The 27,063-nt window shown below is 57.9% G+C and overlaps 1 long non-coding RNA gene across 3 annotated transcripts; it reads left to right on the top strand.

Annotated features, from left to right (window-relative positions):
• The first annotated feature begins 475 nt into the window (after window positions 1-475).
• LOC129509345 (uncharacterized) lies at window positions 476-4,988 on the top strand. 3 transcript variants are annotated; one of them, XR_008664340.1, is made up of 4 exons: window positions 476-713; window positions 1,612-2,155; window positions 2,296-2,630; window positions 4,336-4,988. It is a non-coding gene; the product is annotated as an uncharacterized LOC129509345 (long non-coding RNA). The 3 variants fall into 3 exon arrangements; XR_008664341.1 differs by lacking the exon at window positions 4,336-4,988 and having other exon boundaries at window positions 2,471-2,855; XR_008664339.1 differs by lacking the exon at window positions 4,336-4,988 and having other exon boundaries at window positions 2,296-2,855.
• The last annotated feature ends 22,075 nt before the right edge of the window (window positions 4,989-27,063 follow it).

The raw sequence follows: 27,063 nt of genomic DNA, 5'->3' as shown, positions 1-27,063 counted from the left end.
CACCCTGAATTAGGTACGCACTTCAGCCATCTGGCCACATCTGTCCTTCCCACCTCCCTCCACCTCTGAGAGTCAAACCCGACTCAATCCAACCATCTTTCCACACCGAGTACCTGAGCCCACCCTGAGGGCGGGTGCTGTGCACGCCAGGGAGATGCAGGCCCTGCTCGAAACTTGCCAGCTCTGCTCCTGCCACTCCCTCTACCCTCTCCCGTCCCCTCCTCCAGGGAGTCTTGCCTGACCCCACATAGCACCTGTAGGTCAGCCTGCGACCCCTGGGGGAACCCCCAGGCCCCTTGAAAAGTGCTCCCTTACTCCCTGGGCATCTTGTGGCAACCCCAGATCCCTCCTCTGTGTGGGTGGGCCTGGGAATACCTTCAATCCAGCCCCTGCCTCTGGTGAGAAGTGGTCAGACTTCCCTGGATACTGGAAGCAGCGCCAACAACATGGAGTGGGTGAGTGGATGTGGGGCGTATGCAAAAGAGATTGGCCTAATTAGAGAGGCAGAGGTGCCACTGGGACAGGAAAGGCTGAGGGTGAGCGGGTTTCGGAGGGAGGCCTGGAGTGCTGATCATTTCAGTGTGAGCGGCCTGTTGGGGTCCCGGGGGAGGACTCCCAGGAGGTGGACAGTGCACAGTGTGAGTCTGGAGTTCAGGGGAGAGGCTTGGGCCCCGGGAATGCATGTTGGAGTTGCTGGTGGATGGAACTCGCAGGTATGGGATAGATGAGCTTATTAAGGGCACGAGGGGCCCCTCTGCGGCTTTGGGAGGTCAGGGCCCAGCGCCTGGAGACCGGAAACAGCCTCAGGGCAGACGAAGGAGGGGGGCACAGCAGCCTCAGAGATGAGGAGCCTGGCGAGAAGGAGCCAGAGGAGGGCTGGGAAGTTTCCAGAGGGAACACGGGATTTTAGAAGGTGAGAAAAAGTCAGGGAAATGAAGTTCGGGCTGGTTGAGGAGGCTCTGAACATCAGCGCAGAGAGGCCTCGCTTTATGGCCTCGAAAACAGGGGGCTACTGATGAAGGCTGATGGGCGGGAGATGCATGTGACGGGGCGGGCCTTGGGGACCCACGCAGTAGCTGTGAACAGGACAGGGGGTGCCTGGAGGTGGAGACCCGGCTACGCCCATGCTAGGGTCCGGGTATGGGTTTAGGTGACCTGACACTTCAGTTTCCTTTCCTGCCAAGTGCATGAGGGCCCTAACCATGCACAAGGAGGCTGTTTTGGGGGGCCACTTACCCGCCCATCTTCCGGGGCGCCGCAGCCTGCCGTCCTGACACTGGCCGCTAGGTGGCAGCCAGCCCCCGGCAGCCCCACCTGCAGCCCCGACCTGGGCCCCGAGGACTTTCTGGGGTGCCGGCCTTGGCACCGCCACATCTCAGCCTGCAGTTTCTCTCTGAAATCTTCTCTCCTTAGACACTCACTAGTCAGGGGCTCCCGGGGCCTTGGGGCCCAGCCTGTGGGGGCGCCTGTCTCTGGAGCAGGCCTTTGCCAGGCACAGGGCCCAGGGACCACTCCGTGGAGGGTTGCGCTATGGAGTAACTAAATACAGTCTTTGGGACAAAGTTTTGCTAAACATTATTCATAATTAATCTAAAATTCAAATTTCTCCAGCACCCCTGACACTGCGGCATTGGCCCTGATGGGTGACATGGCCACTCCCTCACACGTCTGCACCGAGTGCAGGGCACTGGCCCAGGCTGCCAGGGCTGAGGGCTTCAGACGAGGAGCTGGCACCAGGGCATGAGACCCAGCTTCGGCTCACAGTCACCTCCCCTGGATGCTGTCCATCTGTCCATGCAGCCATTGGCTCATCCGTCCCCTACCTGTCTATCCACCCATCCAGCCATGCACTCACCCGCGCAGCTGTCTTTCACCCCGAGGGTGTACAGACCACTGGCCACTGTTGTCACGTTCTCACGGGCTCTATCCTGTCCTTCCAAGTCCACTTGGCTTCTCTCTGGAGCCTTCACAGAGCCTAGAAGCAGAGCTGGGAAGACTCCACGGCTCTTGCCTGCTTTGGGGGCCCTGCCCTCCATGGCGTATTCGGGCTGGACCCATACGCTCCACTCGCCCCCTCACTGGACCAGTAGTGTGTCCCAAGAGTGTGTTCCCAAGAGTGTGTCCCCAAGAGTGTTGGCAACTACACTTTTACCAGGTAATTGTGTGTGGGAGTGGGACCAGGAGGGACGGGGAGAGGGAGGGGGACCAGGCTGGGGGAGGCTGGCGCTGTGGGCAGGGTCCAGAGAAAAAGGCCTCCCCCGTGGAGATATCACCCATTTCTCCTCACCTCCTCAGGAAATGTGGGGCTTAGGACCCTGCAGGGCAGCTCGAAGTGCCTCTCAGACACCAGCTGGACTCATCTCCTGCACCCTGGGTGATAGTTTGGAAACTGAGTTCCAGAAAGGGCCAGCGAGGGACCTAAGGACACACAGTGTCCTCCTCTCTGAGCTTACGACCTTGTGTCCTCCAGGCTCCGATCTGCTCCAGCTCTTGGGCTCCATGAGCCACCTCCTATTCCCCAGGGGTCCCTTGCAGCCCGACACGGGGTCCTCCGCAGGGATGCAGCCCTGAGTCCCGAAGACACGGCCCCCTCATCGGTCCCCTCCACCGGGAAGAGGATTCACGAGGAAGTGAGTTAAAGTAACCTGCAGTCTTTTTATCACCTTGATGGCTACAATGGATTTTGTTTCAGGGAGTCTCCATGAGACTTTAATTAAATCAGGAACTCGGGCCTTGCCAGTTTCCCTGCTTATCAGCTTCTTAAGGCCGTGATTCATTACCCAGGATTATTTTTTTTCATCCCTGAAATAATCTTTAAAGGCCTTCTATCAGAGAGATTAAAGCCATAAGTCATACATGCCCATGTGGACGCTTTGTTTGCTCGGCACATGGGTGGTGTAGAGCCCAGAGGACTGGGCCCTGGCCTGGCTCCCCGGCCTGGTGGAGGGCGGCTGTGGTTGTGGGCGCTGGGCTAGCCAGGGAGGCTGGGGAGGGGTGAGCAAGGAGCTCAGTGTCTGGCTTCCCTTTTGCCACAGTCACCTCCTGTCCTGGGTAGAAGGGTCAGGCCTGCCACATAGTCAGCCTCTCCTGTCACAAAAAATATACAGACATGATGGGATGGAGAGAGGGACCCAGCAATTCTCTCCACCTGCTACTCTGCTATTGGCCTTTTCTTCTCATTCTTCTTTCTCTGCTTTATGATCCTTCTCCTTCCTTCATTTAAAATATTCATTGGCCCCTGCTCTGGGTCCCTGTGTTCTGGGTGCTAGGCAGGGCAAGACAGACGGGATGCCTAGTAAGGGACACAGAGAAGCGGTGAGCCATGATTCCACATTTATCTCCCCCTCTGGCTCCACGTCTCTCTATCTCTTCGTCCTCACTGCCACCGCACCCCTTGTCTTTCTACGTCTCTCTCAAATTAGAGAAGCAAGAGGCTAGGCCGCTTATTGAGGGTAATGGCCTTTGAGCTCATTTTGAATTGTTCACTGGGACTCTCCCCCAGACTGTGGGGCGGGGCAGTCTCAGTCCAGGTCTGCAGACCCTTGAGGATCAATGAAGTTCATGGTTCAGACTTAAAAATGCAGACATAAGAAAAATAAAAAAATAAAAAAAAATAAATGCAGACACAGGCAACCAGGGCCATGGAGAGAGGAGGGCAGCCTACTTGGCGGAGGTGGTGATGGAGACTCAGGACAGGCTGCAGAGAGCTTGGCTTCCGGAAGGAGCTGGAGTGGATCTAAAACCGCGGGCCTCAAGTGCCTGCCTTGTCTCTTTTCTGGGGTGAAATGCAAGGTGCTAAGGTTTAGCTCTTGATGACTGCCCTCAACCTTGTCCTTGTCCACTGCCAAGTCCAGTAAGTTGCTGGTGACAGCAGTGTCTGTGTATTTGTGCAGTGTTGCTTTGAGGTAGGTAGGTAGGAGCCATAGGTGCTGGCTCCTGACTGAGGCTGCTCTGTGTATGTGGGGGCTGTCAGGGAGTGGAACCAGGACAGGGTTATGTGGAGGTCCCAGGTGCATTCTAAATGGGGACTCCGGGTCCTGCCGCACCTGTTGGATGGGCATGAGTTGATCTGCAAGGGGAACGTGTGTGTGAAAGAAACCCCGCGTGTGGTTGTGGGTGGTCAGAGATGGGGTGAGGGGAGCCAGGAACCTGGGATGAGGTTCAGCCCCTGCCCCCAGCATGGGGCCTGCAGTGACTCCGCACCCCAGCATGTGGCTGGCTTTCTTTCTTTCTTTCTTTCTTTCTTTCTTTCTTTCTTTCTTTTCTTTCTTTCTTTTCTTTCTTCTTCTTTCATTTCTTTCTTTTTGATTCTGTCTTATTCTCTTCCACTTCCAGGCCTTTGCCCAGGTGGTTTCTCTGCCTCCCTCCACCTCCACGTCACATGGACTCACCTGTCTCAGCCATGCCATGCCGCCTGATGAGGCCAGGTCCCTATTCGAGGCCCTTCTAGTGCCAGGACTCCACTGGGGCCCTGGGTACAACTGGAACCGGTTCCTGCGGTGACCCAGTGGGGCAGGCTCCCTTCGGGGCAGGGCTGCGGGCATGGCTGGGCCCCTGTGCCTGGCACAGGGCAGGTGGCGGGCCACCCTGAAAAGGACTCTGGGGATGTGGAGCTCCATGGGGAGATGCTTCAGGTGGCCCAGTACGGCCCAGACCTGGAGCAAGAGGCATCCCTGGGCCCATTTCTGCCCAGAAAGAACGGAGGGTCTCCGTGATGCAGAGAACCAGCCGGGGCGGCCCCGGGAGGGGATCAGACTGGTCACCCCAGCGCCTTCCTCACGAGGCCACAGGAGGGGACCGGGCATGAGCATGCTGGGGACCCCCTCCCCTTCGCCGGCTTCCCGGATCTTCCTGGGGAAGGACAGCGGCTGCAGTCACGCAGGAGGCTGACACCACTGTCACCTCCCTCACACCGTAGGCTGGCAAGGCCCCCGGACATTGATATTTATATTGATTTGTGTCACGCCCAATCACTTCATCTTCTGAGACAAAACTCAGAAATACATGCAGAGCCTTTCAAATCCAGGCCACCTCGATTTTCTAGAACATCTGCTCCCGATGTGTGTGCGTGTGTGTGTGCATGTGTGTGTGCATGGAGGGGCAGGCATGCAACTACACAAAAGCCCTGGACTTTATCAGACAGTGATTGAGTTTCTGGGGCTGTGGGCTGACCTGTGGTTCATCCAGGAGTGGGGGGGGGTGAAGGCTGACGAGGGAGAGGCGATTAACTTGTGATCTCCGAGAGGGTAAAGGTCTTTCCCAGAAATAATAGCTCCTGTTGATGGAGCGCACTTGGTGTGCTGTCTGCGGGAAGCGCTTGGACGGGCTCCCCAGCAGCCTTGGGGGGGAGTGGTCGTGATCCCCAATTCCAGAGGAGGGAGCAGAGGGGACAGGTGCTGCCTCCTTCCTTCGGCCATTGGGTCATCGGACCCCGTGTCCATCAGACTCTCCGGGGGGCCCACCGTGTGCTGTGCGCAACCGGGCTGACACTCAGCATGGCAGCAGCAAAAGGATGACAGAGTAGTGATGCTCTTATTTGTCCTCCTGCCCACAGACTTTACTTGGGGACCCCCGGAGGGAGATGTCTAACCCCCACCCCCTTCCGGCTGGTGACTGTCTCTGTCCCGAGAACGTTCCTGTGCCAGGATTTGGCCCCGACAGGACCTTCCTTGACTTGAGACGGGCGGTGGGCCAGCGGAGGCAGCAGGCTTAGGGCCGAGAGAGCACATTTTCTTCTTTCCTTTTTGAAGCATGGACCGCAGCAGGTGTGGCGTGCCATCCTCGGGCGGCCCTGCTTCTCAGCGCACCCCCCCCACGCTGGTGGGTGCACAGGGCTTTGGAGTCGCCGTGCTGGCGTTGACGCCCCAACTGCTCTGAGCCTCAGTTTCCTCATCTGTGCAGTGGGGCTGATGAGAGCTCCCTCTGCACGTGGCTTTTGTGAGGGTTAGAGGTGGTGCATGGAAAGCCCTGGACACAATAAGAGTCGGGGTGAGAGGGATGGGGAGGAGGAGGAAGGCGGGGGCACGATGCCCTTCCTCCAGAAGGTAAGCTAAGAAGCTTGGGAACACGTCCCTGATGCGGTGGCACCACGAGTTGGGGGTGTAGGTCCCATCACCTACCATCACCTCCCTCCCTCCTCGATGAGCTGGGGCAGGCCAAGCCACCGACGCCCTGCACAGGGCCTCTCAGCAGCTCCGACAAAGTCGCACACATGAAAGCCCCCTGAAAAGTTCCCGGCGTGGCTCAAATTGGAGGACGATTGGCTTTTCCAGAACTACTAACAATTTGCTCTGTTGTACCTCTCAAGTGATAAATAAGAAACTCCTGCCAGGGGAAGCTTCCCGCCCGTGACGATTCATCCCTGCTCTGTGAGGTGCCCATGGCCTCCTGCTGTGCCATTCCATCCGCACACGGCACATCCGGGCTCCTCCGCTCCAAGGATCTGCTCCTTGGTTGTCCTGTGTCCTTTGACACCCCGGAATCCGGTGCGATGGCTCCTGGGAGCCACAGCTTGCTGGGTGACTGCTCTAACCTCAGAGCTTTTGTCAAACGGTTGGGGTTGTCGGGAGGGGATAGCGTATGGACGTGGTGGCCGGCATGTTAACACACAGCGGGTGCTCAGGGAACATCACCCCCTTTCTTAACTCCCCATGCACCTTCTTGACTATCAGCTACGGGGGTTGGAAGGGGAAAGGATGGCAAAGCACGGGGCCATACTCGGGGCCACCTCTCGCCGGCCAAGGCCAATGGCATACATCACTCATCAACTGGAAGCAGCCTCAGAATCCTTCTTAACCCAGGATCTAGGGAAGCTTAACCAATCAGTTCACGGAGTGCTTGAACTTCTAAGATGCACTTCTGAGGGCTAGAACAGTCTTGATGTGGGAAGGCTCAGAGAGGACAGGGGGACAGGTTCTAAAGCTTGCTGTATAAGAGGAGGAAGGGGAGGAGGAAGAAGAGGAGGAGGATCCCCCTTTGTGCTTAAGGCTGGTTGTTTCCAGGCCTCCTCACCCACAGAGGCCCAGTGATGCAGGAGGCCTACCTGGCAGAGAGATAACAGTCAGGGGCTAGAAACCCCAGGGCTTGGGTTCTGACCCCCGTCGCCTGTCCCCAAGCTGCAGCCTCACACAGGCCTCCATGCACATCCTCGCCACCGTCCTTTACTAGGGACCTGCTCTGAGCCGGCCCCCACGTGGGATACCATCGAGCCACACAGCCACCTGCACCCCCACCTTACAGACAAGGAGGTGAGGCTGAGACACTGAGACACCGTGACTCAAGGTGGCACAGCCAGGCGGGAGCCGAGCGGGAGGGGCCCATCTGTTCCTGCTGGATTTGCCCAGGCCATTAGCCAGGGCCCTGACATCAAATGAGTTCTGTAATTTGTAAACGCAGCCGAGTGGCTTTTACCGAGGAATGTCGGGAAGGGATAGAAAGTGTCTTTGATAGATTTACCGAGCAGCGGATGCCAGCCTCCTGCCCCCTCCTGCTTTCTCCAGGAGCCACGCGCGACCAGAGAGGCCTGGGAAGGCTTTTGTGGCTGACAGCCAGGCCTTCCACCGGCTTTTACAAGACAGGTTTACGGTGTGGAGGTGACGGCGGATGCAGGGCAGGAGGGAGAGGCTGCCTTAGTCTAGATCTCAGGCAGGAACGTGACAGGCCAGCGGGTGAAGCCTGGGGGAGGATGGGCCTGTCACCTCCCCTAGGGGCTGCATGCCTACCCTGCCGGTGCCTGGGCCTCTGGGGCTGGGGGCCCCTGGGGACAGGGTCGGATGGATGACAGCACTGGTCCCCACTATCCTGCCTCATTCCTGCCTCCCAATATCACCTGCGGTGGCCAGAGCGAGCATCTTCCCACAAACCAGGTCCTGCTGCTCCCAATGGCTCCCGCTGCACTTAGGGTGCCCTGCTCTCCAAGCTGTGGATTTGCACCCCTCTTTAGAGCCCTCTCTTCCCCCTTCACCTGGTTCAGAGTGACCTGGAGCCCGGAGATGGCTCAGGTGCCCATCCCTGAGACAGCCTCACAGCCCCCCAGACCTCCCCTCATCTCTTAAACCCCAGCTGGGGCTGGTACACAGTAGGTGCTCCATTAATGTGTGTGAAATTGCAGGGGGGTGCAGCCAGGGCCCAATGGATTTTGCAGATGGGCAGGTTGGAAGTGGGGGCCCTGGGAGGGCACGAGGCAGGGGAAGGGGACGGGGACAGCATGGTGGGAGTGGGGCCATGAGATGGGCCCCAGGGGCTGCTGTCTGTCCCTCAGCAGCACACCCAGGCTGGATGAAGGGAGAAGGCCTGGAAATCACTCACTGGAGAAGACAGGCCCAAGATGCCCCGGGCTGTGTGATCACAGCTTTCAAGTGTCTGAAGGGCAAGGACCTGGAAGGAGGCATGTGTCTTCTGGGTGTTCTCGGGAGTGGGAGAAAGGCGGGGGACGGGAGAGGGAGAAGCCACAGGAAGGCAGCTGTCAGCCTTCTGTAAGAAGAACATTCTCGCATGTGGAGATGCTCCATAACAAAGTAAGGTTCCTAATGTGGTGGTGAGCTCCCGGGAGCTGGGGGCATTCAAGCAAGCAGAGGCTGGTAGGAGCGAGCTCAGAGGAGAGAGGTTAAGCTGGTGGCCTCTGAGACTCTTCCCCATCCTCTGTGACTCTGGTCTGGCCCCAAAGTACATGGAAGCCACTGGGCGATGTCTCCTGTTGATTGGAGTAGAGTGACCAACTGTCCTGGTTTGCCTGGGACTACAGGGTTCCTAGGGATGTGGGACCGTCAGTGCTAAAACCTGGGAAGTCGTGGGCAAACTGGGACAAGGATGTGTTGGGGGCATCACCCCTCCTAAGCTAGCACGGCTCTGGTCCTCACAAGGACCTCGGAGGCCAGCAGGAATGTTCTGGAACACCTCCTTCCCTGGCACTGTAGCCCGACTAGCTGGGAAGGACGGACATGGAGCCCTCTCAACCAGGAATTCTTCACGATGATAGGCCAGGCCAGCTAGAGGCCCTGCCCCCTTGCTTCTCTTCCCTGAGCCCTCTTTTTCTTTCTGTAACATGGGGACGGGGGTGGCTGGGTGGCTGGAGAGATTGCACCCATCATTACCCACCACCCTCTGACTAGGAGCATCAGCCTCTGCTTTCTCCTCCTGGCCAGGGATTAACTTCTAGACTTTTAGTCTCCTTCTGGGTCCACATGGGGACAGTGCAAGGAGGGGGTACCCTGGGGTGGGGAGGGTGGTACAGAGGGGCAGGGAGCAAGAGCCTCCCTCTTTCTCAGGCGGGGAGAGGGATGCGAGGCCTGCCCTGGCTGTCTGTCCGCCGTCCTCTGCCAGGGCCCTGGCTGTGCTCCACCTCCCCCTGCTTCCTCCAGCCCTAGCTTCCTGCTGTGGAAGGAGGAGGTGGGGGGGGGGGTTGGTGGGAGGGCAGGTGGGAGCCTCAGTCTGTGCGAGGCGGCTCTTCACAGTGAGAGGGGCAGGCTGAGGGGGCCATCGGGGGTGCAGAGCGCTCCTTTTAGACCTCAGTCCTCAGAGGGGCAGGGCCGGGGGCCCGGGCTCCCCGTAGTGGGCCCAGGCTGCTGCCCGTCACTCAGCAGACTCGGGGGACGTGGAGCAGATGGTCTAAGGAAGGGGACCCCCACCCAGGAGCCGGGCAGCTCAGGCCCATGCCGACCTTGACACGGACCTCGGAAGACCACTGGCCCTCACAGCCTTGGCGTCCTCCTTGCCGCTCTGCCCTCCCGCCACTCACGGGGTGGCTCAGACCCCTCGGGAGGGCACAGTGGCTGCAGGACTAGTTCCTGCCTGGCTCGCTGGGGGCTGGATCCCCCAGCCTTGCTCCTTTGCCGGGCACACCCTGAGCGATAGCCACGCTCCCTTGTGGCTGCCACCCCAGGTATGCAGCCCCCCCATTCAGACACTCACACCTACCTGCATCCCCCCAAACACACATCTTTGTGCATGCACACAGATGCACAGCTGCACACACCCACACTCACCTCCATCCACACATCCACACCCCTCCATCCACACACACACTTCCACCACACCCACTTTCATCAATGCACACACATGCACAGCTGCACACACCCACACTCACCTCCATCCACACACACACACTCCATCCACACACACACTTCCACCCACACCCACTTTCATCAATGCACACACATGCACAGCTGCACACACCCACACTCACCTCCATCTACACACACACACACACACACACCCCTTCACACACCCACACCCACCTTCAGACCCCCATGCTTTCACACCATCATGCACACACACATACACCCCTGCCCCTGGAACCAGGATGGAGCAACAGAGACAATAGGCCGGGATGAAAAGCTGCCAAAGAGGCTTGTTCTGGAGCACCAGGGATCTGATGCCTCGAAAAGCAGGGTGCTGGGGAGGTGATCAGCTGGGCACAGGTGCCCTGGAGGTGACGAGTCTGAGTGGACACCTCCAGCCAAGGCCCCTGGCGCCCTCTTGTCTGAGCAACCTGGCAGGGGTGCAGGGGGTGCTGGCTCTGGAAGGTCACCCAGCCCTGCTCCTGCTGCAACAGCCTGGTTCCAGGCAGTGGCTGGACACTTCCGAGTCCACATCCCTGATGCTGAGCTTCAGGCCTCTTTAAGATGCAGGAGGAGACCAGATGGGGGGAGTGGAGGTGACCGGCCCAAGGTCGTGCAGAAGCCAGGGAGGAAACCAAATCTCCCCAGAGAGGCTGCGAGATGTGCTGGAAACATAGAGCCTCCATCGGGAGCCAGTGTTTGTGCCTGCCCTGCCTGGCCATCTCACCCTTGGCCTCAGCAACGCTCCCTGGGCCTTGGTATCCTCCTTAGTCAACAATGGAGTCTGGTCAGGCCATGCTTCTTGGTCTTCTTCCTGCCTCAACATCCCCCAGAGATCCTCAGCCTCACCCCCAGTTATGACAGGGTCCCAGCTGCTAGGACTCCTGAGGACATGGGGCCTGAATTCAGGGCCACAACAGGTATTCCTGATGGGCCCCTGAGGGAGCACAACCCTGTGACAGTCCCTGTACTGAATGGTCCCCCTCCATGCCCGGCCTCGTGTTCTCAGGTTGCCTGGTTCCTCAGCTCTTTTCTCCACAAAGGGGCCAAGGGGCGGCTTAGATGGCCCCCGGTCAGTAGAAGGAATCCGCTGAACACTTAGTCTGTGGGCCCCAAGTTCATTCTAGGGGCCATGAGATACAGGGGTTCCCTGGCAGGGACGTCAGGTGGCCGGGGGCCAGCCGCTCTGGGCTGCTTCTCTCAGGGGTCTCTCTGTCCTCCTCCCTTTCCCCATTTCCCGGGACAGCTTCCGCCCGTTTGCCTGTTCATCCTTCTTGCTATGCACTCTTACTCTAGTTCACCGTATCCTCAGCCCAAATCCCAAGGAGCCCCGTTTGATGGCCTTCACCCCACTGGGCCCTGGGTGCCCAGCCACATGATCTGCTCCGGGCTGCCCATGGAGGGCCGTGTCTTCATCCCTGTCTGAGCAGTGCCATCTGGAGGGTGTGGGCTAGGTCACTGTAGCTATAAGGGGACATGGCTGTGCAGGCACCTGAGTGACATAGGGACATGGTACGATGCTTTCTGGAAGACAAGAGTTGGGGCTTGATCTTGAAGGAGGATTTGGGCTTCAAAGAGTGGTGAAAGCCCTGTTCACAGCTCAGCAGGTGCTATTAGGTAGACTGGGGGACAGGCCGGCCAGAAGGTCTTTGCAACCAGGCGTGAGTCAGGGCCAGTGCAGGGTGAGGAGGGGTAGGCTGAGGGTGTAAACCCACTGAAGGGAGGTCTGCACTGCAGGGGTAGAGTGGGAGCCCGAGCAGCCCGCTGGGGAAGAGTGCCTTGAGAGTCGGAGGGTTGGAGTGGGGCTGTGCATCACAAAAGCAAGAGAGGTGGCCGGCAGCCTTGGCTGGGTGAGAGTCGGGAGGCTGGAGGGCCTGCTCAGAGCGCACCCACGGTATATGTGGGGAGCGAGGGTGGGGAGCGAGAGGAAAGTGAGGTGTGGAGATGCCAGGTGTAGACCTCTTGGGGGTTCATGGGTGAGAAGGTGTCCCTATGTGCTTTGTCCTCTTGGGATGGAGAGTGGGTGAGGCTGCTCAGGGCCTGGCTCTCCTGAGGGAAACAGGAGCACGTGAGGCAGCGGCGTGAGCAGCGCTGCCAAAGCTCCAGGGCGTCCGCTGGCTCTGCTCAGACCATGGCCAGAGGGCCCACACCCATGGACGGAGACAGACACCGGTAAACTGCCCTGGGTCCCCTGGAGGGGAGTGGGTGGTTCCTGGGCCACAAAGCCTAGGCTAGAGGCTGGATGACTGGAGGCGATCCGGCCCCGCACCTGGAGGGAATGTGATGGTTGCTCTGAAACATCTGAAGGGCTGTCCCACGGAAAAGGCATTCTCCTTGCTCCGGGGACTCCTGAAGGCAGAGCCAGCTCCAGGATTGGGGAAGGGCAAGAGGCAATTCTCAACTGAAACGAGGAAAAAGTTTCCAGGTCAGCACCGACCCCAGTGGCTGCCAGAGGCATGGGAACAGGTGCACGAGTCCTACCACCAGCGGGACTGCAAGCAAAGGACGTGTCCTGCACATCCAAGGTGCCCAGCGAACATGTGGCCCGAGGGACACCCAAGAAACACATGCTATGGGCCCTGCTCTTGGAGGCTGACGGTAGGGTGCAGACGAAACACGCCGAGGGAACCACAGCAAGGAGCCTCGGGTGGGTTCCTCCTTTCTGGAAGCGCCCGGGCCCGCTGAGAGCTGCCCTGCAGCAGCAAGGCCTTCTGGGAGACGGTAGGCAGCCTGTCCTTGGAGGAATGCAGTTGGGCCCGGATAACCTTGGGCAGGGATGCTGGGAAAGGGATTCCAGTTTCGGGCATGAGGAGGGGGTGGGAGGTGAACAGATGACCTCTGCGGTCCCTGCGAGTCCAGGGTTCCTTGGCAGGGACAAACAGCCGCAGAACTGCGAGCGGCGCACAAGGTTATTGAGGACAGAACAGAGATCCCAATATAGCTGGCGGGAGGAAGGCTGCAGCGGGCGAGGGGAAAGTAGGTCCCCCGAACAAATGAGGTGGGGCACGAAGTTAACGAGGCTGGAAAGGGCTGAGCTCGGGGACTCATTTTTAAAAACTGTCTCTTAGCAAGAAAAATGAGGGAAAGAAATGTGGGCGATGGAGCTGTGATGGGGGTTGTGAATGCCTCTATCGACTGCCAGCCAACTGGCCTGAGAGGGGGGGCCTCCTGCACAGAAAGGAAGAGAAGCAGATTGGTGGGTCTGGGGTGACCCCTGCACGGGTGCAGCCAGAGAGGAGCTGGTGACGGAATGTGGGTGATAGCGGAGGGGGCAGCCCCATCCTGTCCACCCCTGCAAGACCCCCTGCACGGCAGTTCTTTAGCTGGGCCGTTCTGACCCCCATCCCGCCCTCAGGCACTGTACTCCGACTTGCTTATCCTCCTCCTGACCCCCACTCACACTATCCTCTTCACCGGGCCTGCTGCTTTTCTCCTGTCCAATGGAGGGCTTGTTCTAGGTGATATCTTCTCGGCTATGCTTGAGTGGTGGGTATTGGTGACCGGTTGATTTTATCCTTATCTCTTTGGGAAGAGTAGATGCTGGTGCCTGGGTGCAGTGGGGCTTTGCCCAGGCTGCTCTGCCCCAGGGTAGTTGGCTTGGAGTTTCCTGGGGGTGGAGGCAGTTGGATTCCTTTTTGGTCTGCCTGGCCCATGGTCCGACACTATTGGCAGAGAGCACACTGGATGGATGGGTGGTTGGTTGGATGGATGGAAGGATGGATGGATGGAGGTGGATGGATGGATGGATGGTGGATGATGGATGAGAGTGGATGGATGGTGGATGGATGGATGATGATGGATGGTGGACAGGTGGACAGATAGATGAGTGGATGGATGCATGGACGGGTGCTTGGGTGGATGGATGGGTAGGTGGGTGGATGGATGGGTGATGTGTGGGTAGGTGGATGGATCTCTTCTGACCACCTGTGTGCCATCTGGCAAAGGGCATAGTTAGCTGCATTAGAATGATTCTATCTTTCACTAGGTGGGCAGGGAGGAGGGAGAGGAGGAGGAGGAGACAAGAAAGAGATAAGTGACGAGAGGAGGAGTCAGATGCTTCTGGTTTACACCTAAGCTACTGGGTCTTTAAAGAAGAAGAAGAAGGGGGTGCCTGGGTGACACAGTTGGTTAAACCTCTGCCTTTGACTCAGGTCATGATAGCAGACTCCTGGGATTGAGCCTCACATCGGGCTCCCTGCTCAGTGGGGAGTCTGCTTCTCCCTCTGCTTGCTCCTGCTGCTTGTGCGCACACGCTCTTTCTCTCACTCTCTGATAAATAAATAAATAAATAAATAAATAAATAAATAAATAAATAATCTTTAGAAGAAGAAGGCACCCTTCCTGCTTCCTCCCAGAGCAAGTCCCCTTGGCGCTTATCTTTGGCCTTCGCCAGGAGGTGGCTAAGCTCTAGAATCAGGGTTCAGGAAGGGGAATCAGCAAGTGAGGGTCTAGCCTGGGCTTCCTCAGATCATGTTTTGGAGGGTGGGGGTAACTCAAGGGATCCATCTGGGGTCAGGAGAGGCGGTGGAGGCCTGTGATTTGAATTTCTGGGCCCCTGGGCTCCTGCTTATGGGTGGAGACCGCTGCCACCAGCCCCAAGGAGTGGCCCTTGAAGCCCTTAGGAGACAGAGTACTCTCAAGGCCCATCTACTCTGCTCTGGAGGCCCCAGAGCCCCATCGCCCCTCACTGTGGTGGCCCTGGGCCCCGACATGCAGCAGCTCAGGGTTGGCTGAGCTCTTCTAGGTGCTGGCCTCCTCCCCAGACCAAGCTCAGGAGAGAGGGCAGAGAGCTGGAGCCCAGGATCTGCGGTGCATGACCTCAAATGAATCCTCACCTATGTGGGGACCTGGCTGTCACCAGCCTACTTTTTCTGGGGCCTGCGGGATGCTGAACTTGGTAAAGCCCACCGCCCGCTGCCCACTCTGGAAAGCCCTAGTATCAGGGCCTAAGCCCTGGAAGTTCCCGCCGCTGCCCACCCACCCGACCAGATCCTCTGCTCCAACCCTCCTGATGCAGGTGGGGCCTGGAGGCTCAGAGAGGGGAGGGGAATCACCCAGGTTCACACAGCACAGGAGAGGGACGTTATCCTGAGCTTTTTCAAGGCAGTGCCGTGGCTCTCGCGGGACAGTCCCCACGTCTCCACCCCATCCCTTCCCCCTTTAGGCAGTCCTGACAAGCTGCTCTGTTTTCTAGGTGCGAGAGGGCTGGAGTAGGAGTGGCTGGTGGGATGCTGAGCTGAATTGTTTCAGTTGCCAGCCACCCCCAGGCTTGGTCAGCAGGCCAGGCGGAGGACGTGGGACAGACAGCTCTCTGCAACCCCTGAATTGGCCCTCAGCAAATTCCATCCAGGGAACCCCTGCTATATCTTCCTCCCTACCTAGGACGCGGATGTGGAGGTGGTGATGCCGGAAAGGGCCCTGGAGGTTGCTCCGATGTGGCCAGCTTGATGCTCGGGAGCCCAGGCTGCCCAACCTCTGTGATGGAGGCCTGTGTGTGTGTGTGGGGGGTCCCCTGCTCCCTCACCTCACCCAGCCAGCTGAGCCTCCTCCCCTCAGCCCACCATAGAGCCCTGCATAGGTGACAGTGCCCTGAAAGAGGTACAACCAGCCAGAGTCCTCAGCAGCTGTGACCAGGGCCCTGGGAGGCAGGGAGCAGAGGCAGCAGAACCTCCCCTTCAGGAAAGGAGAGGAACCTGGGGGTGGAGGGTAAGGGGTGGAGGAGCCTGAAATCCAGCAGCCACTTCACACCTGGCCTATTAATTGCCAGATTGATTTCAGATCCCAGTCTCCAAGAGGACCCAAAAATCAATCCCCTCCGCTCCTCCCTCCTGCAGGCTCCCGAGTTATTCTTAAAGCCGCAGCTGTCCCAGCTGCTTTGGCTAAGCCCTCCCGCTGAAGAGCAGGCTTCAGGTTCCAAAGAATTCCCTGCCTGCTCTGCGTGTGGGAAAGATCTCACCCCGAAGGGAAGCATAGCAGCCCTCAGGCTGGGATGACTGGGGGGGCATTAAGAAGGCTCTTGTCAGGCTGCCTGGGTGCCTCAGTTGGTTGAGCATCTAACTCCTGGTTTCAGCTCAGGTCATGATCTCAGGGTCGTGAGATTGAGCCCCGGGTTAGGCTCCATGCTCGGTGCAGAGTCTGCTTGGGACTCTTTCCTTCTCCCTCTGCCACTCTCCTCACTTATGCTCTCTCTCTCTCAAAGCAAATAAGTAAAATCTAAAAAAAGAAGAAGAAGAAGAAGAAGAAGAAGAAGAAGAAGAAGAAGAAGAAGAAGGCTCTTATCTGCAAATCCCACCAAGCTGCCCTGACATCCATAAAGCCACCATTAGGAATCATTCTTTTGGGTGAATTAGATCAACAGTCCCGGCTTCCAAAATGGAAGCACAGAAGGGACACTGGTTAGGGCTGTAATGCTCTGGTTTCATGTGAGTGGAGGCCCTGGGGCATCAGGAGAGCTCAGTGTGACTACTGGGGACAAGAGGGGGAACATAGAGGGGTGAGGGGAAGGGGAGTGACTCCCTGGGTTGTCTTGTCCTCGGATTGACTTTCTCCAAGGCACCCTGATTGAAAGTCCAGAGAAGCTGAACTTGGAGGCATGGACTTTGGTGATGGCCACAGGTGGCTCTGGGGGTCACCAGGAGCGGGGCAGGTACGGGCTCCTTGGGACATGGGCTTGTTCCAAGGAGTCACGTTCCAGCCTAGTAGGAGACCCACCCCTCACACCGAGCTCCCTCGCAGGTCTGCCTTGGACAGTGAGTGCTCCGTCCCTCGGGGCATACAAGCTGAAGCCAAGGACTCCCTGAAGGGAGGCTATGGAGGGGTTTGGGGCAAAGGCACATTGGGCAACCCCGAGGCCACTTCCCACTCTGGGAGGTTGTGTCCCTGGGGCTCTGGGGCCAGAAGGCTGGCTTTGTGGCAGGCAAGGGATGGAAAGATGGGGTAACTCCCAATGGCACTCACTATGTCCCCAGCCCTGAGCCAAGAACAGTGACCGTCCCTAATGCCACCACAGCCTTTTGAGAAGGGCACGATTAGCCACATTTCTTAGATGGGGACACTGAAGTGCACCAAGTTAGGTGACTTGACTGATGTCACATAGCTGCTCCCATGCAACAGGGACTCGTGCTAGGCTCTGCTGCTTCCCAGAGAGAAGGGTCCAGACTCTGATTGTGTCAAGTTTGAGGAGGCCTCCAGGAAGTAAGGAGAACTGGAGTCGGGGGTGGGGGATGCTCCATGAGGCCAAGAAGCCCGGGCAGTACGGTTCTGCATCCACAAGCCTGGCATGTCCAGCCCTGGGCCCTGGTCTCTGCCTCTCGATGCCACCCGGCTCAGAGGCCTCCCCGCAGGAGGGCCTGGTGGTTGCTCTTCTGCAGCCCTGGCCCTGCTTCTGCTCCCGGCTACTCCTCCTCTGGGCCGGGTCACCGACCGTCAGCCCTGGGCCCAGAGATGCGAGGGCATCGTGGCTTGTTCCCTCCCCACATGGGCCCAATCACCAGCGTAGCACTCCGTGTTCCCACAGCCAGCGAGGGCCTCTTTCTTGGTGGCATCACTGACAGAGAGAGAGCCTGCGACCTCCCCTGACCCCTGTGCCCATCGCAGCAGCTGGAGGAGCTCCCTGAGCTCAGCTTCCCTCACATGCTTCTTTGAAGGCGCGTCCTCCCTTTGCCTGCCTAAGTGTGCGTGTGTGTATGTGTGTGTCAAGTGTATGTGTGTTGGGAGGAAGAGAAGTAGCATCTGTGAAACATTTGGTGCAGTTTCCAGGAAACAAGCCTTATCTTTGTGCAGCCTGTGAGCCCCGGGGGAGCAGGGGCCGTGTCTGCTGTGACCACCTCGCCCACTGTGCCATGCGCCGCGTGTGTGGCGGGTACTCAGTAAACGGTTGAGGGAGTGAATGAATGAATGAGTGAATGAGAACCCCTGTCCTCCAGGCTCAGGGAAGCGAGGACAGTGACCTCTGCCTCCTTCTCAGAGGCAGACAGGAATTCTCTAGGTGACTGCCTGGGCCCTTGCTCCGCCACAACCATGCTGTGTGGCCCTTGGTGAATTGCTTGTCGTTTCTGTGCTCAGATCCCTGGGAATGGCGCTCCCTGGGGAGAGTGGCTAATGACATGCAAGTGTTGGAGGGACTTGATGGGCAGGAGGGTGGAAGGTGCCAGCGGTGTGAACCACGGGAAGGGGGGCCCTCACCTCTACCCCCAGGGCGAGCTGGTGTGGGTGGGACCACAGTATGGGCCTGAGGGGCTGGGGCGGAGAGTGTCCGGGCCTGGCATGCAGCCAGGGCATGGGCTGGCAGAGGGGCTGAGGGACGTCAGGGTGGGCTGGACGGGGGCCTTGGCCAGGGGTTGGAGCCAGGGGGTGGCTCCAACAGCTGGGGCCCCATGTTGGGGCCTAAATGAGGAACTCGGTCAGGGTCTGGGCAGAGCAGGGGCTGAGTTCTCAGGGTCAGGGTTGAAGTCAGAGCCTGGGGCTGATTTGGGCCCTCAGCCCAGGGCTGGATCTGAGGCCCCCGCAGGTGCGGGCAGGTCAGCCTGGGGCCAGGGCAGATTGTCTGTCTGCTGGGAGCCAGCAAGGAGAACGTGCCACCCTGGCCCCGTTGGCTCTAAGCACTAGCCAAGTGGGTGGGCACCGGAGGCTTTCGGGGGGCGTTGCTCTGGGCCATGTCCTCCTTGTTCCGGGGCGTCCTTGGGAGGCTCAGGGCTCCTGGGGAGCGTTATCTTCCTGTGTGGGGGTGCGGGGAAGCAGAACTTTCCTGCTGGCACTAACTCCCCTGCAGTGCAAGGGGGTGTTATCCTGCCTCACATGCGCACAGCTCTTCGTAGTTTGTGGAACCCCTTTCTACCCACCACCTTTTGGTCTTCTCCATGGTCCTGGGAAAGAGGCATGAAGAGAGAGGATGCCCATTTTACAGATGAGGAAATCAGACCCAGAGGAGCTAAGCAGCTTGCCAAGGGCACTCGGGGGAGGGGAAGCTGGAAAGGTCCTTCCCATCTGCTGCAAGGCCACCAGCTCGCCTGACCGCTGCCTGGTCCTGGGGTCCCCAGCCAGCAGGCCAGGCGCTCACCCCCTGGACCTGCTGCCCCCCGACACTCGTGGAGGTTAACACGCCGCTCCTGCCCTGCAGCCCTTGCCAAGTCTCTCCAAGTCGCCTCTGTCATCAGCAAGTCACATTGCTGACATCATGACCGCATAAAATTAATTTATTTAGTTAAGGAAGGTGTTAATTAAGAGTTCTCATTTATTGTGTCTTTGCAGACAGCTCTCGGGGGCTTCTGAGTTGTCAGTGCTGGTGACAGCAAAAGCTAATGGTATCACAAGTTATTAATAGGACTCTCGAGAAGGGGAGGGGAGGGGGAGGAAGAATGGGGGAGGGGAGCTGATGGTCCCCCAACCTCCTTCTCCATAAGTGGGCTCCTCTCTGCCAGTCCATCCAATCACAGATGTTCCCTAGGGGACCCAGAATTTGTTGTTCAGATCTGTTAGTGGGGCACTAACTAGTGAGACACCCAGATGGGAGTGGCCTGTGAGCCCTGGAGGGAGCTGCTGCCCGCACTCCCACGTGCCTGGGGTTCGCCTTGAGGGGCCTTTGCTCTCACACAAGCAGGTCCTTCTTTGCCTGCTTGCTCCTCTGCCCTGACCCTGAGCATCGTGGGGTGCAGATAGTGACTGGGTTAGCTCTGGATCCCCCAAAGCCTCGCACAGAGCTTAGGACATTGTGGGAGGTCCGCAGATGTTGGCAGAATGAATATGGGGTCACCCCATCCCCCAGCCCGGCTGGTGTCTGGACTTCCTGCTGAGACAGCTTGCAGTCTTGGGAGGGGGAATCATGGGAGAGAGACTTCCCAGTCCTCCAGCCCCCTGCCCTCAGCCCCTCTCAGGCCCCTCGGCCTCGCAGTCCCAGTTCCACAACCTGAGGAGACCGTAAGTCTTGGCTGGTGAAGGTAGGGGTATATGAGCAGGTGTGGGCAGCCAGGGGTGGGGAAGACCTGGCAGGTTGGGGTACTAGATGAGGAGCCACTGGTAACTCTGGGCAGGGACCCCCTGTGCAGACAGATGGGAAAAGAAGACATTTCTATTTTAGCTAAACGAGGATGGCTCGTTTGGGGCAAAGGAAAGAGCACGGCCAAGGAGCTCAGAACTCCAGTTCTATCCCTGACAGGCTCTGTGACCTTGTGGGGGACGATCATTCTCTGGGCCTCAGTTTGCCCATCTGTGAAATGGAGCGGCCCACAGACCTTGACAGAAATCTCCCATATCCTGTGCAGTCGCTGATGGAGAGCACCCCCACATTCCAAGAGATGTGCTGGGCCTTCCGTGAGTATCATCTTGAATGCTTACAGCACTCCCAGAGGTCAGATGGTTGTATTATTCCCCTTGTTACAGTTGGGGAAACTGAGGCTCAGATGGGAACACAGAGGCCGAGTAACCTGCTGAAGGTCCCAGGTGAGCTTAAATCTAGGTCAGACTCTGAGGCCCTCTCCATTGATCACCTGGGATGCGGTGGGTACAGAACAGTTTAGAAGTTGGCTGAGGGGAAGGGGGATAAGGCCGTGGGGCCGTATGACCAACTGGGCCCAGCTGTCAGGCTACTGGAACAGGGACAGGTTCTGAGATGATCACAATAGCAAACAAGCCTGCCAAGCTGCCTGCGCCCTCCCCTCCTCTCATCTCAGACAGACTGTCACTCATTTAACAGACATCTAGTAGGGGCGGGCCTGACGGAAGATGAATGAGACCGGCCCCTGCCCTCAAGGAGTTCAGCATTTGGGGTGCAAGTCAGCCCCGTATACACAGATATGTCCCTCAAGGGATCATGGGGAGGCCCTGGGACAGAGGCAGGCTCAGGTCTGCTGGGGCCTCCCCAGCAGGAGGGATCGCTTCCCTGGGACAGGCGGTGGCTGGGGGGGGGGGGGTGGTCTCTTGAAAGAGGAGCAGGTGTTCACCAGGTGGAAAGGAGGGGCTCTGAGGAGGCCAGCAGGAGGGAGCTGTGTGGGCAGCGCCCAGCAGGAGTGAGACTATGTTGTGGCTGGAGCCTCTTGGGAAGAGGTGCATCAAAGGTGAGGAGGGCAGGGGCCGGAGCACACCAGCTTAGAGACTCTGGACCCCATCCGGAGGGCACTGGGGAGCCATCAGGGGATTTGGGAAGGAAAATGGAATCTACACTCTAATCAGACTCCCCCCCACCCCGCCCCAGCCCGTGCCGCTTTCCTGCTCTGGGTACCGGGGACACTGCTGAGAGTAGGGAGGAAGGGGGTTAGTTTGGGTTCCTCCAGAAGCCCACCCAAGACACGTATTTCAGGGCAGGGACTCCGGTAGGGAAAGAAAGGCAGTGGGCCATTATCGAGCCAGTTACCACGGTGGGTGAGTGGCACCCAGTCCTGTAGGGATGCTCTGAGACCCGGAATGGACCATGGCCCACTGTTGGACTGCCCAAGGAGCCAGGGAGCGGGGGCGTTTATGTCCTAACTCCCAGCAGCCATTGGTTGAAGGCCGCTCCCAGGTTGATTCCCTGACATTTCTGGTCTTCCCTACACAGGCAGCCAAGAGGACCCCAGCAGTCAGAGAAAATCCTCTGACCAAGAAATGAAGATGGCATCAGTCGGCAGCTGGGCCAGTGAGCTCTGAAATGGTAAGGGGGGTGCACGTGGGGCGAGCACCCACAGCATCTGCTTCAGTGGCCGAGCAGAAAATTCCCCACAGAGCAGGCCGGAGGTCAATTTGCACTAAGACTCAGTCATCGACCTCCTGGTTGAATGGACCCTGAGGTCAGCTGCCCAGGGAAGAATTGCCTCCACAGGCACCTTCACCCAACCCTCAGCCTCAGCCCTGGGCCTCAAGACAGGAGGGAGGGGAAAATTTGGTCCTCAGCTCCGGCTCTGGAGAAATACAGATCTGAGTTCAAGTGCTGATTGCCACTTATGGGCCGAGTCCTTGGGCGAATTACTTAACACCCCTGAATGTCAGTCTCCTCTTCTAGAAAGGGGGAGATAATAGTGCCTGAACTATGAGGTTGTTGTGATCAACAAGCACAATAAGACGGGGGATGTATTTAGCCCACTGCCTTGAACATATTCTGTGGCCAATAAATGTTTATTGTCGTCATTATTTTATTATTATTCCGATGCTACTAAAAAAGAGGCGGCAAGGTAAAGGCTTGCGGAACGCAGGTTAGAGTGACTTTCAGTGGCTCACCATGTCCTTGGGATATGAAGACAGACACCCATAGCGTTTCTGGACTTTGTGAGCTCCAACTGAGCCACTGGCAAGTGACTTTATAAATCTGTTCACATAGATCCTGGCTGCGACAATCACTTCTATGTGTGTGACACCTGTCTCCCTAAGGATTCAAAGATCAACCTCGGATATCATCTGTCATGTAATCATCCTCACACCGAACCTGAAGACGTGGAGCAGAGGAAGGACCACAGGGCAAGGAGCGTGGATTCTAATTCAGGCTCAGAATGAATGACAGATTCCTCATCTGCATATGGGGATGAAACCACACCACCTCGTTCTCTTCCTCGAGAGAATTTGAGAATCAGATAAGATTGTGAGGGGGAAAAGATCACGAGTGTGGAACGGCTTTGAAAGTTACAGACCACCAGTCGGAGGCTTCGCCAGTGGTGGCGCATGGGGAATAAGGTCAGGTGGCTTGACCCATGACCCCGGGGCTCTTGCAAAGGGTCTCAGGGATCATGGCTGTTGGAGAAGCCACAGATGTCATCATGACCCAGCATGCATGGTGCAGCTGGGCCTCTGGAGACGAAGAGCTCCAGGGGAGCCCTTAGATGGGAGACCAAAGTTCTCCCTCAGAGACATCAGTAGGGGATGCTCTCAGCTGGCTCCTAGGGGGCAGGAAGAAGGCAGAAGAGGATGAGATTGGTGGTTATTAAACCAGGAGGTGGGGTGGTCACCTGAAGCATTATGACCCACTGGGTCAGGTTTCCTCATTTCCTTACGGATGCAGGGGACACTTCAGGATATGGCTAAAGGGCCTCCTGTCCACACACAGAGGCTCAGGGAAGCTGGCTCTGGCCAGACTGGCAATACCAGGGGTCTTCCAGGGGCCATGTGGCTTCCCCTTGTCCCTGACCATGGACTGACCCACCCTGGCATGGGCTGCAATCTAGCCCCTGGTCTCAGCCAGGGTAAACCCAGCCCTCATCCCCCGTCGGGGGGCAGTCTTGGTGTTCTGCAGTGTGAAATCATCCTGGGCCGGAGAGACTGTGGGGCTGGGGTGGAGGGATGTCTGCTTACGCCAGCAGCTCAGGACTCATTTCCAGAGAACCATTTAGGGAACGTTTTCACTCTTGTTCAGAGAGGAAACTATGGCTTCTAGCAAGGGTTGTGTGCCCTAGCTTGGGATGTCTGAGCAAGATGTATTCTCTAGAGGAGGCCAACAAGTTCCCACGATGCCAGTGAGAGGAGAACACCTTGGTTCCATCCACAATGGACAAGTCCTCACATCCTTCCTGGAATCCCTTTAAAGTGCAGGGCCCTTGTGGGGCTGGTGTCCACCCTGGGGACATTTCTCTGTGACTCCTTGATTGGAGAGATCCAAGATCTAGGAAGAGGATCTCAGTGCTATTTAGAACTCCTTGGCCACCAGAGAGTCCTATCCTGGGCGCCCCAGGTCTCAGACATGATTGGTTCAGGGCTGGGGGTGGTGGTAGGGTGCAGTATGGAGAAGTTTCTGCTTAGATTCGGGGCACTAGTTTCAATTTTAATCTATTTTTCAGGGATTGAATCAAACTGATTCCCTGGGGTCTTATTTTAGTTTATCTCTCAAAGCAAAAACCTCTAAAAGTTTGGCTTGCTCTGTAGTTGAAGTAAAAACCTTTGGATTTGTGGCCTTCACAGTTTTCCTTCAATGGCTTACATCTGCTTACCCCTCTGAATCCAGAACAGGCTTTGTGAACCCCAATCACAAAGGAAGCTGGTTGGGAAAGACCAGGGTCAGAGAAACCAAAGGTTCAGGGCAGGGGAAGCTGGAAGAGGAGATTGAGGAACGTAGCAGAGGCGGCGGGCAGGCAGAGAGAGGGTAGTGACAAGCCAGAGACTGACAGGAGAGGTGGATGGTCCAGGGCGCTGGGGGAGGGCCGGGCGAGAGGTGAAGGCGAGAGAAGACAGAGACAAGCAAGAGGTAAGACACGAGGCTGAAGCCAGAAGGGGAAGAGCGAGAGGGGCGAGAAGGTGAGGGAGGTGGAAGGCAAGGGGCAGCGGGATGGGGGTGGGTTCAGGCCCCCCTCCCCGCCGGGAGCCCTCTCCTCCACTGAGCATCTGCAGGGCAGATAAATACAGTACAGCTGGGCTTTTTTCCCCTTCCTAATTGACATCTTTGAATCTGTCCCTGCTTGACAAATCAGGCCATTTATTATTAGTGATGACAGGGATAAATATCACAGGCATTCATTTTACATCTGGGCCCCCTGATAATAGCCCCTCTCCCCACTGCCCCCGCCTGCCCCAACCAGGGCTTCCTAGCAGGGAAACTGGGTGCTGGAGCCTAGACTTCTTCCTGATGGGAAGCTGGTGGGGGCGGGGGGGGGGGCAGCCCCAAGGGGACAGAGATCCCAGGGCTGGAGTGGCGGGAGCGCTCCTCCTCTGCATGGAGCAGGGTTACCTCCTGTGCAGAACTGAACAGTGCAGGCCCCGGTTCTAGACACCCTGGGCGACTTTGTGCCAGGCCTTCGTCAGGCTTCCCACCTGTGAAAGGAGGGCTGGGTCAGACGTCTTCCAGGGCCCTCCCAGCTCTGGCCCTTCCTGCCACCAAAAGCTTTTAATAGATTCCCTCTGCTTATAGGATCAAGTTTGAAAGTCCTTGACCAGGCCCTGAAGGCCCTCTCTGATCCCCTTCCACTCATTCCAGCCAGGAGACATCCTCACCGGTCCCAGACACACTCTCCTCTCTCACCCCTGAGCCTCTGCCAGCCCCAGGGCCTGACTCCTGCTTACGTCTGAGACAGTGGGCTGTCCGGGCCCCTCGCGGGACAGGGGGGCCTTACACGCGGTGAGACACAGGTGCAGAGTCCGGGGGCAGGCCTTCCTTGCTCCTCGGGGCCCACCCATCGGCGGCTCACCAGAGCTGCTCGAGGCTGCGAATGGGGCCTGGGTGCGTCCTTATGGTATTTTGATCCACCCAAGTCTTTTCATGAAGCCACTATTGCTTTTTCCAGATTATGAGGGAAGAGTCGCTCTGAGGGAGGACAGCTGCGGCTTGCGGCCCCTCGCTGAGACCAAGTCCTTCTGGGGCTCCCACTCCATCATGGAATAAGCGAGCAAGGTCACAGTCACGGAGACACAGGGCCCTGCCTCCTGAGCCCTGGGAAGGCCAAGCCATGCGGGGTCATGCACCCAGGCCTCCATCTGCCTGTTTGCTCAGAGCCTTTGGGGTTTGACCTGCTGGAGTGGTTCTCATTGTACAGCAATCATGGCCCTGCCTCAGCTTCAGTGTTAGGGACCCCATAGGGAGCTTCCCATCCACCCCCTGCCCCCACTAAAGCCCAGACTGCTCCATGAAGAGGTTCTCTCTGTGGGGCTCAACCTTGGAGGATCCAGTGTGATTTTATCAATGGAGATGGAAGAGTTTCCTCGCACACTATACGGTACAGGGCAACCGCCGCTCCCTCTTCCCTCTGAAAACCAGGGGGGTTTCCTCCTTTGGGGCAAGCAGGCAGGTGGGGATGGGGTGATTCTTCTTTTCTCCATCGAACCTGTGGGCAACTCAAGATGGTCCAGAGGTGGGCATCATGCATCCGCTCCCTGTCTCACCAGGTGGGGCAGGATCATTGGCTGCAGGTCTAGAAGGATCCTTGCGAAGAAACCACTCTCCTTCTGGGGCCTGTTATGAACCCAGATGCTAATGTAAGGCTTGGCTTCCACCCTGCCCACTGCCCCTGGGGCCATGGCTGGTAACTGCAAGTTCCAAAATGGGGACCATTTTCCAAGCAGTGGTTTGGAGGGAGAGAGCCATGTGGTTAACTGCTGTGCTGGGAAACTGAGCCGGGTACCTGGTGGCCTCAGTTCCTACAGACGGAGTGGGCTACAGAGCGCTTCCTCCCTCCACAAGCTCTGAACCCCAGAGACTCCCATGGAACCTCATACTATTGCAGATCAAGGAGCTTGATAATCTAGGTTCTAGATTAAGTCCTTCATTTCAAGATGGTGAAACTGAGGCCCGGGGTTGGAGGGGAACCAGGTGCCTGGAGCCCATAGCAGAGAAGGGAGCGCCTTTGACTCTTGGCTCCAGGCCTGCGCCTGACCTCCCTATGCCAGGGAGTCTGCCTCGCTGTGGACTTGTGAGGACAGAAGTGCCTCAGTGGCCTCTCCTGGTGGGGCTCTGGGCATGGCGTCAGGTGGTGAGGGAGCTGCTGGGGACTCATCCCTGTGCCTTGGGAGAAGCCTATGGCCTCAGGTGGGAGAGCTGTACGGGGAGCAGAGAAGGCAGGGCGGCCCTTTAGAAACTGCCCTTCAGGTTCTGAGCCCTCCCAGGCTGAAGGGGGTGGGAGGGCTTCATTTGTCTCTGCACCAAGGGACGGATGGCTCAGGAGGAGCTAATGAAGCTGTCTTCCCACAGACACACCAAGACAGTGACAGATGACAGCGGGGAGAAGGCAGGTGTTGGCACACGGCCCATTGGGCAGGGGAGAGAAGAGCACGTCCCTCAATGTCACTGTGGGTCACAGTGACTGCTAGGTACCCAGGAAGGGGTCGTGTGGACTCTGGAGTGCAGTGACAGGGATCCCAGGGAAAGCCAGTGCCTGATGTAGCCCCATTTGGTGATCGGCAGACAAAGGTCAGTTAAAGGGAACACCGCAACCCTATAGTCCGGCCCGCTCATGATCCGAGTGGAGAGGCACAGGCCCAGAGAGAGATGGCAAATTGGTCAAGGCTGCATAGCAAGGTAGGGGCAGAGATTCCTGAAGAGGTCCTAGGTGGCCCAAGGGAGGGAGAAGAGAAAGACAGACCTCAGAGTATATCACTGTCCCCACTGGCAGGGGCCGGAGAGGAG

This window comes from Nyctereutes procyonoides, unplaced genomic scaffold (assembly GCF_905146905.1).
Source record: "Nyctereutes procyonoides isolate TBG_1078 unplaced genomic scaffold, NYPRO_anot_genome, whole genome shotgun sequence".
NCBI classification, from domain to species: domain Eukaryota; kingdom Metazoa; phylum Chordata; class Mammalia; order Carnivora; family Canidae; genus Nyctereutes; species Nyctereutes procyonoides.
Note: the sequence above shows the minus strand (reverse complement) of the source record. Positions and strands in the feature narration are given on the sequence as shown.